Genomic DNA, 9,086 nt, shown 5'->3' with positions numbered 1-9,086 from the left:
CAGGTGGTTAACTTATCATTACGAAGTGACAAAGAGCAGTGCTCTATGATGTGTCATTCCATCTAAGACTATCCCTAACCATATTCATTTCATTTCATTCCCATGACAATAATGATGAATATCTCTTCATCACAAAAAATAACGGATATAACAAGGAAGTGCTTGAGCGAATTCCTTCTTTGACCTCTGGATTGTACTATATATACATCAAACCCGTTTTACATGTTGCGTTTAAGACAATTTTTCAGAATCTTGATAAATTCAAGACTTGCCATAATTGCTTTGGTCATCCGCAATAAGGGATGGTAAGAAAAATTATCAGCAATTCTATTATTCACAATATCAATGTTGCAAAAATTCTCAAAATTATCAGATTTGTGCACACCACATGTGCCATAAGAAAATTAATTTTAAGTCTCTCTTACCTTAAAATTAAATATGAGCCACTCATTTTCCTTAAACGCATTCAAGGAGATATATGCGGTCATATTCAACCATTATATGGACTATTAAGGTACTTTATGATACTTACAGAAGCATCTACAAATTTATTTCTCAAATTATCAAATTATGAGCAAATTATCCTGGACATAGGATAAAATACATTACAAAGGACAATGCCACTGAATTTACTTCAAGGGCCTTCAATGAATATTTTATGTCCTTAGGCATTAATTTGGAGAATTAAATATCTTATGTTTACATGCCCAAAATGGTATAGTTGAATCTCCCATCAAGAAAATTAAATTAATTGTATGACCATTACTCTAGAATTGTAATTTACCAACCTAGTTCATGTTGGAAGTTATGCAGTCTTACACAACATAGATTTACTTCAAATAAGATCAATTGCACACATCATACAGCTTTCCCGTTGTAGTTAGTATATGGAAATCAAATAAGTATTTTCTATCTGTGAAAAAACGGTTACACTATATACGTACCGATATCATCACCGCATCGTACATCAATGAGCCCTTACAGGAAATTTGGGATCTATATGAGGTATAATTATCAGTCAATCATAAAATACCTCGAGCCTATATCAAGGGACTTATTCACAGCCTAGTATGCTGATGAGGTCAATTTCCAAGCATTATGGGGAGATCATAAGTACCACAAAAATACCAGGAAATGGATTGCAATGTCACATACATTCAGTCTTTACATAAAAGGCAATTAGTCCTTAGATCCATGTATTAAATAATCTGAACAAGAAGTTCATAGATTCATATATTTGCAACACATTTCATATAATCAGCTAGATGTATTTACTAATAATAAAGGTGTCACTAAATCATATATCCGCACTCAATGTGCCAGAAGGAATGGAGATACCTAATAAAACAACTTAACTCTCAAATAAAAATAAGAGGGAGAGAAATACGGTTACAAGGGATATTGCTTGTTAAAAGTATACACGGACATAAAGAAAGTTAACTTCCAAAACAGTAAATGCAAATCAACCTGAAGTTGATAGATACCTTATGAATACTCAATATCTAAGGCCTACGGATGCTCTACATCCAAGACCCAGCATAAATGTGCACACTATTTTAAGTGTTGGAACATTGGAATACTTTAACTCTATTGTTGTAGGAAATCATAAGGAGTTAAAAGGGGTAAATAAAATATCTATAAATTATATTTATTCAAGAGAAATACTATAATTGTTGATATTTATTTCTCCTCAAAATAGCCAAAAATCTCAAGGTGGATCTAGAACAAAAGACCATGGTAGAGTGCCTGAAGCACTCAGACTGGATCAAATGAAAGGATGCAATTGATGCTGAATTATTTTCGCTTAAGAAAAGAGGGGTATTTATAAGTAATACCTACTGCCCAAGATACCTTCCTAATGGGATCAAAATGGTTTTTCATCCGTAAACGGAATGAAAACAATAAGGTGATGAGATACAAAACAAGACTTGTAGCACACAAGGGTTCACGCAGAGACTCAACATCGATTTTGATGTAACATAACATCTAGTTATGAGTGGAGCAGTGTTCCAATGATTTAATATTATTGGCGGAATCTGGTTGCTTGATTCGAAAATCTATACGAAAGTCCCTGATTGACTTGAAATTCTGAATTCCAAAGTAAATCGCATCAGGTATTGTGTAAAGTCACTCCATAGCTTAAAATAGTAGAAAGAATATGGTACAAGCTGACTGAATGAGTTCCTTATGCAGAAGGATTACTTAAATAATGATGCTTGCTCATATATGTTTATAAAGAAATCCTCAACTGAATTTTGTATCATCTCAGTATATGTAGATGATCTCATTATCATTGGAAATACATAATAAGGTTGCAATCATCTTAAGGTAGATTTTGAGATGAAATATTCAGGTAAAACCAAATTTTGCTTAGATCTATAACTTAAGCATATTCCCTTAGGAGTACTTGTATCCTAGTCTATTACTAACGGATTCAACAAAATAGGCATACCTCGACTGCAAATTCGATTAACGAAAAAATTAGTAAAAGGAAAATGGAATCACTTGAGAGATGAAATATCAATAGATAGGAGCTGATGAATAGTCATGCGATTCCGTAGAAAGACATCACGATTCCCTGCGAAAAAATAGAATTTGTTGAGATGAAACTACGGATATCATATTCTTACCAAGATAACTAGAAGCCCCAACCGCTAAGAATACTAATGAACCTAGAAAAAGAATACAAGCCTAGAAAAAATCATCTCTTTTTTCGAGAACCTTTTAGAAGTTCTATCCATATGTATTATGATCGCCAATTCATATTAGATATACTAAATCAAGCAGTGATTAATTTAAATTGAGAGGATAAGCTAAATAATTTTGACTTCACATTTTTTTATTCTAAAATCACCTTCAGCAGGTAGTATTCTTGTGAAATAATTGGTTAGATACATTGACTTTCTATTAAAAAATCGTGGATCCACTTAAAAAAACTTGTTATACTCATCTACTCATATGCATGCATTTATGCTCGTAACCTATATAAGCATCCATAGCCGTTTTTCATTTGTGTGTATAAAGAGCTACATAATTTATCATATTATATTACGTATATTACAAAATCTATATTATTGTCAGTGTATTAGGTAAAAGGGTACCCTCGCAAACGGGCCCCGCAAGGGATATAACGGCCGAATGCGTATATTTCCTAAAACTGGTCGGTCGTGCGATCAGGGTATAGTTCCCACGACCAGTACGAGGCATACATGACCAGTGTCTCTGCACCATCACATAAACCCACGACCGGCCTCACCTCATCTCAGTGCTGGATCTGACACAACCTATCCAATCGTATTTATTGAGATCCACTCAAGTGTTTTCCTTCCCCAAGCGCCAACTCCAGTGGACGAAGTAATGGATGGCATAGAGGGGCCTTGTCCCATCTCGTAGCATTAAATGCTATGGAGTGGGACTTTTGCAGGTCGACGTGACACCGCACGATGGATGGGACGTTGTTAGCAGGCCGATCAGACAAGTGGTCGAGGATGGTCCTCCGTAATGATAGCTTGGATTAGATATTTGTATAAGCAGAGTCTTCTGTTTGCCCCCATACGTAAGTTCTCCTCCTCCCTACTATATAAAGGGATGATGACCCCATTTGTAAAGAGGGAGATCAAGTCTGGTAGCCAGTTAGGACAACCTCTGTAACCAATTGAGATCCTCTATAACACAACACACACAAGACGTAAGGCTATTATCCTCCGGGTGGTTTGAACCTGTATAACTCACTATGTCCCTGAGTCCATTGTATGCGCGCACATCGATTCTTGAAACGTCGTTCACGCACCCGCTGTCCAGCATACCCCGAAATTATTGTTAGGGACTAACCCTCGACATTTGGCGTGCCAGGTAGGGGGCGTGTTTTCATCGTTTAATCAAGTTTGAAAAACTTGATTAGGTTACCCATGGCTGGGTCCACGACAACCGCTGAGTCCTGTTTCGAGGACCCCGACCGTTGTGAGGTATTTGTCATGGGGTACCACCCGGATGAACCTAGTGTGCTCCAGACATGGGACATTGAGACGGACTCCGAGAGCTCTGAGACCCAACGTGAGGTCTGCATGACAGATCATGCAGGAGGGGGCGCTGGAGGCCCTCACGTCCTAAGTGCTGGTAGTGAACCCCTAGCTATACGCCCAGAGGGAAACCAGTCTAGTGCCGGACAGGCAGGTGCTTCGAGACAGCCCCCACATCACCAGCGTCGTCCCAAGGAGCCACTACACACGGCGTAGTCTACGGTGGCATCGTCGCCTAGGCCATCGCGCTGCCCAAGCATCGGGTGCTCCCCCTTTGTGACTTATCGCCGCTCCGCGCCCAACGTCTCGACTACGAGACCATGGCGCTGGCGCAGAACTTACAGACCCTGCGAGTGCTTCTTAGCCACCCACTGGTACTTATGCTGGAGGGCTCACCTGTGGCACCATGGCTGCGTGATCTCACCCTCCTGGCTGAGACCGCCCGATGCCAGATCGTGTCAACATGCACTGCGCCCATCACAAAGACCAGTGAGGATCATAGTTGCCAAGGGTCACGACAGGGCCCGTGGTGGAATAAGTCCTATGCTCTCTCAACCACAGGGGATACTCATGGACCACCACCACGTCAGGACAGCCAACCTTCCGACCCACGCAACTCTCTACACCAACGCGTGCCGCCACCCAACAACTAGTGACTCCCCGTTATGGGACAGGGTGCAACGCCCTATCCACCCGGTTATGGGAGGTGCATTGTGCAGACAAGTTCCGTCCAGTCCTAGCCAAGAAGTATGATGGCTCGACTAACCCGTAGGAGTTCCTGCAAATCTACACCACCATGGTGCAGGCTGCGGGAGGGCATGTGAAGGTCATGGCCAACTACTTCACTACCTTCTTGACCGGTTCCTCCTAGTCCTGGCTGATAAACCTCCCCCACGGGTTAGTTCACTCCTAGGAGGACCTGTGCAACTAGTTTGTCATCAACTTCTAGGGGATCTACGCCCGACCAGGGGTCAAGGATGACCTATATCAGGTCTGACATTGATAAGGAGAGTCACTGCGAGACTTTATACGATATTTCACCGAACGCTGGAACACCATTCCAAGGATCGTGGGAGAACCTATGATCATAGCATTCAAGCGGGGGGTCAAAGACCAGAAAATAGTTCAGAAGCTTACCACCTAGGTAATCCAAAGTACAACTGACCTCTTCGAGCTCACGAACAAGTGTGCATAGGCCACCGAGACCCGAGAGCGATAGATTGATGCTAGGTCGCGACCTGATTCCGACCAGCTCGCCTCTTCCAAAGAGGTCGGCGGAAGGACAAGAAGAGCAAGCACAAGGTCGGACGTCTCGAGGTCTTGGTGGTCGAGCAAACCGGCCTAACACGCTGGCACTTCAAGAAGAAAGATGGGAAAAAGGGTCAGAGCTACTGCCTGATCCACCATACAAAACACCGATGACCTGACCGAGTGCAAGGTCGTTCGAGGTATCATCGACCAGGAGCTCAGGGAGCGCAAGCACAAGCACGACAAGGACTATGAGGACGGGGCCACCCTCGACCAGTTGGCACTGGGATACCAGCAGGCCGATCACATGGTCCACCACATCTTTAGAGGCATTGTGATATATTCCTCTAACAGGGAATACAAATCGATGGTCCGGTAGGTGTGGGCGACCGCATCGGACCCGAGCCCACACCTGAAGTGGTCGGAGGTTCCGCTCACTTTCATCCAGGTCGACCATCCTGCGTGCATCAGACGCCCTGGTTGCTACCCTATCATGATCGAACCCATGGTGCAGAACATACGACTGGGCCGAGTACTCGTCGACGGGAGGAGCTCAATCAACCTCCTCTTCGCCAATACGTTGGACGCCCTACAGATTTTGAGGAGCTCATTGAGGCCATCTCCACCCTTCTTTGGGATCACCCTAGGCTCCTTGGCTAATCCTCTAGGGAAAATCAAGTTGTTTGTTACCTTCGGCTAGCCGGACAACTTCATAACCGAAAGGGTCCTTTTCGTTGTGGCCGACTTTAGGACCACGTACAATGCGATCCTTGGACGACCAGCGATGGCCCAGTTCATGGCCATTGCCCACTACGCATATCAAGTGATCAAAATCCCTAGGTCAGTAGGGGCCATCACCATTGTTAGCAACACCAAAACAGCCCTGCACTACGACAATAGGAGCATCGACATGGTCGAGCTGACTCCCAGATCGCAACCCGTGACCGCTGAACCCAGCGGGCGACCGGTAAAGGACCATGTCATCGCCAGCCTAGACGATCGGCTCAAGGCAGTGAGCCTGGACGACACCGACCCTACCAAGTCGGTCCAGATAGGGGCCGCACTAGACCCCAAATAGGGACTCACACTCATTATCTTCCTCTAGACAAACGCAGATGTTTTTTCATGGAGTCCGTCTGATATGCCCAGAGTCTCTAGGGATGTGATCAAGCACAAGTTATCTGTGCGACCAGACGCACGACCAGTAAAGCAAAAAGCGCGTCGATTCGCAACCGATCAGAAGGAAGCGCTTCGTTAGGAGATCAACAAGCTCCTGGAAGCAGGCTTTATCTAGGAGGTGCGGTACCTAGAATGGCTGGCTAACGCAGCCATGGTCTGAAAGCACAATGGCAAGTGGAGATTGTGCGTCGACTTCACTGACCTTAACAGGGTGTGCCCAAAGGACCTTTTCCCTCTTCCCCAAATCGTCTAGCTAGTTGACTCAACGGCCGGCAATGATCTGTTATGTTTCTTAGATACTCGATCGAGGTACCATCAGATTAGTATGTTTAGGGAAGATGAGGAAAAGACGGCTTTTGTTACACCCATTGGGGTCTTTTGCTATGTAAAAATGCCTTTTGGCTTAAAAAGTGCCGGTGCCACTTACCAATGGTGTATTCAACTCATTCTCCGATCGCAGCTCGGAAGAAACGTTGAGGCATATGTGGAAGATGTGGTTGTCAAAAGCAGGACCAAGACAGACCTGGTCGCAAACCTTCAAGAAATCTTCGATAATCTCCGGAAGTACCGCATGAAGCTAAACCCGGAGAAATGTACGTTTGGGATTCTGTTAGGAAAGCTGCTCGGATTCCTCGTGTCTCATCGATGGATAGAGGTGAATCCTAACAAGATCAGGGCCCTCGACCAGATGAGATCCCCGACCAAGTTAAAAGAGGTTCAGAAACTAATAGGATGCATTGCTGCTCTGAGCAGGTTCATCTCAAGGCTAGGGGAGAAGGGACTGCCGCTCTTCAAATACCTAAAGAAAATTAACCAGTTCCAGTAGACGCCGGAGGCAGAGGTGGCATTTCAAGAGCTCAAAAGGTACCTCTCCTCCCCTCTCGTATTTACCATGCCTCGACCCGACGAGGAGCTTTTGCTCTATGTTGCCTCAACACCACAGGTCGTGAGCGTGGTCCTGCTCATCGAGCGGGTAGGTCTCCAACGACCAGTGTATTACGTCAGCGACATCCTGCACGACGCGAATGCTCAGTACCCACAGGTTCACAAATTGCTATACGCCATCCTAATGGCCTCTCACAAGCTCAGACACTATTTTTAGGCTCATAGAATCAAGGTGATTTCCTTATTTCCAATTAAGGAAATTCACCATAATAGATATGCGATAGGAATAACATCAAAGTGGGAAGTAGATCTCAGAGGATTCGATCTCCAATTCATCCCCCGAACGTCTATCAAGTCACAGATGTTGGTCGATTTTGTAGCCGAGTGGTCGTCCTTCGAGCCCGAGCAGGTATAGCGACTAGAGGCAGACGAACACTGGACCATGCACTTTGACGGATCGTTAACACTAAAGGGAGCCGGTGTTGGAGTGCTTTTAACCTCACCTATCGGCGACATCCTCAGGTACATAGTTCAATTATATTTTCTAGCCACTAATAACACTACTGAATATGAGGGCCTCTTATCAGGAATGCGAGCAGCTTCCACACTTGGAATTAAATAAATATTGGCAATAGAGGACTCGCTACTAGTCGTGAACTAGGTGCAAAAGGAGTTTTAGTGCTCTGACTCGACAATGGCGGCATACCTCGCGGAAGTGAGAAGACTAGAGCGACGCTTCGTCGGCTTTGAGGTTAAGCACGTCCCTCGCAAGGACAACTTCCTAGCTAATGAGCTGGCCCGTCTAGCTTCTTCTTGTAAACATGTCCTGGTTGGAGTCTTTAAAGAAAGACTCTCACGACCATCCATCGCAGTCTCAGGCCAAGGTGAGGGGATGCTCTGCTAGAAAATGGAGCACCCAAGGCAACACCTTTGAGGCAACACCTCCTTCGATGCCGTCGACATCGAGCGGTCATTATATGGTCGCCCTGCTTGATTTGGGTACGACATAGATGGATCAGATCTTGGATTACCTTCAGAATCAAGCAGTCACTAACGATGATGCGTCAGTAGAAAAGATCTCGTGGAAAGCCCATAAATACTCCCTGGTAGAGGTGTCTGTCGGTGGATGAACACCGCGAGCAGGGATCCTGAGGGACCCCCTTTGAGATTCGGTCGGGGGCTGGTCCTGGAACTACCTCGAACGCGAGATTAATGCAAATTGGACTTAGGCAGGATGGATCGTCAGCTAGTAGAAATGAATGCACCAAGAATTTAGACAGGTTCAGGTCGCGCGGAGGCGTAATACCCTACTCCTGTGTGTCCAGTGTGTCGTCAATGCTCCTCTCCTTTTGTCTCCCTCTATTTCTCTTTTTTTTTCAAAGTGCTCCCCCTCTTTATCTACCGGGGGGGGGAAGTCTTTCAGGGAGTGCCCAGAACGAGGGCACAAGTTCCTGTAAACAATAAATAGAAAGTGACCATCATTGGTCTACAGTTGATGTTACAGAGGGTTGAAAATACATCCCTCGGACGGTTCCATCGGTCTTCGTGTTCCAGCTTTAGCAGGCGCAGGGGCGCCCACCGGCCAGTTTCTGAGTACTCTCTCAGGCCCTTTTGGTCAGAGTAGGTCTGACGCAGTCTGATGTAACAGGGCGATAAGCCTCAAGCCCATCAAAGATATCTTCAAGCCGTCTTTCTTCATGGGCCCCGCGAGGGGACATGCGATGGGACCTGCCGTATTAATTGTGCCCACGCCTT

The sequence above is a fragment of the Phragmites australis genome, chromosome 8 (assembly GCF_958298935.1).
Source record: "Phragmites australis chromosome 8, lpPhrAust1.1, whole genome shotgun sequence".
In the NCBI taxonomy this organism is placed as follows: domain Eukaryota; kingdom Viridiplantae; phylum Streptophyta; class Magnoliopsida; order Poales; family Poaceae; genus Phragmites; species Phragmites australis.
Note: the sequence above shows the minus strand (reverse complement) of the source record.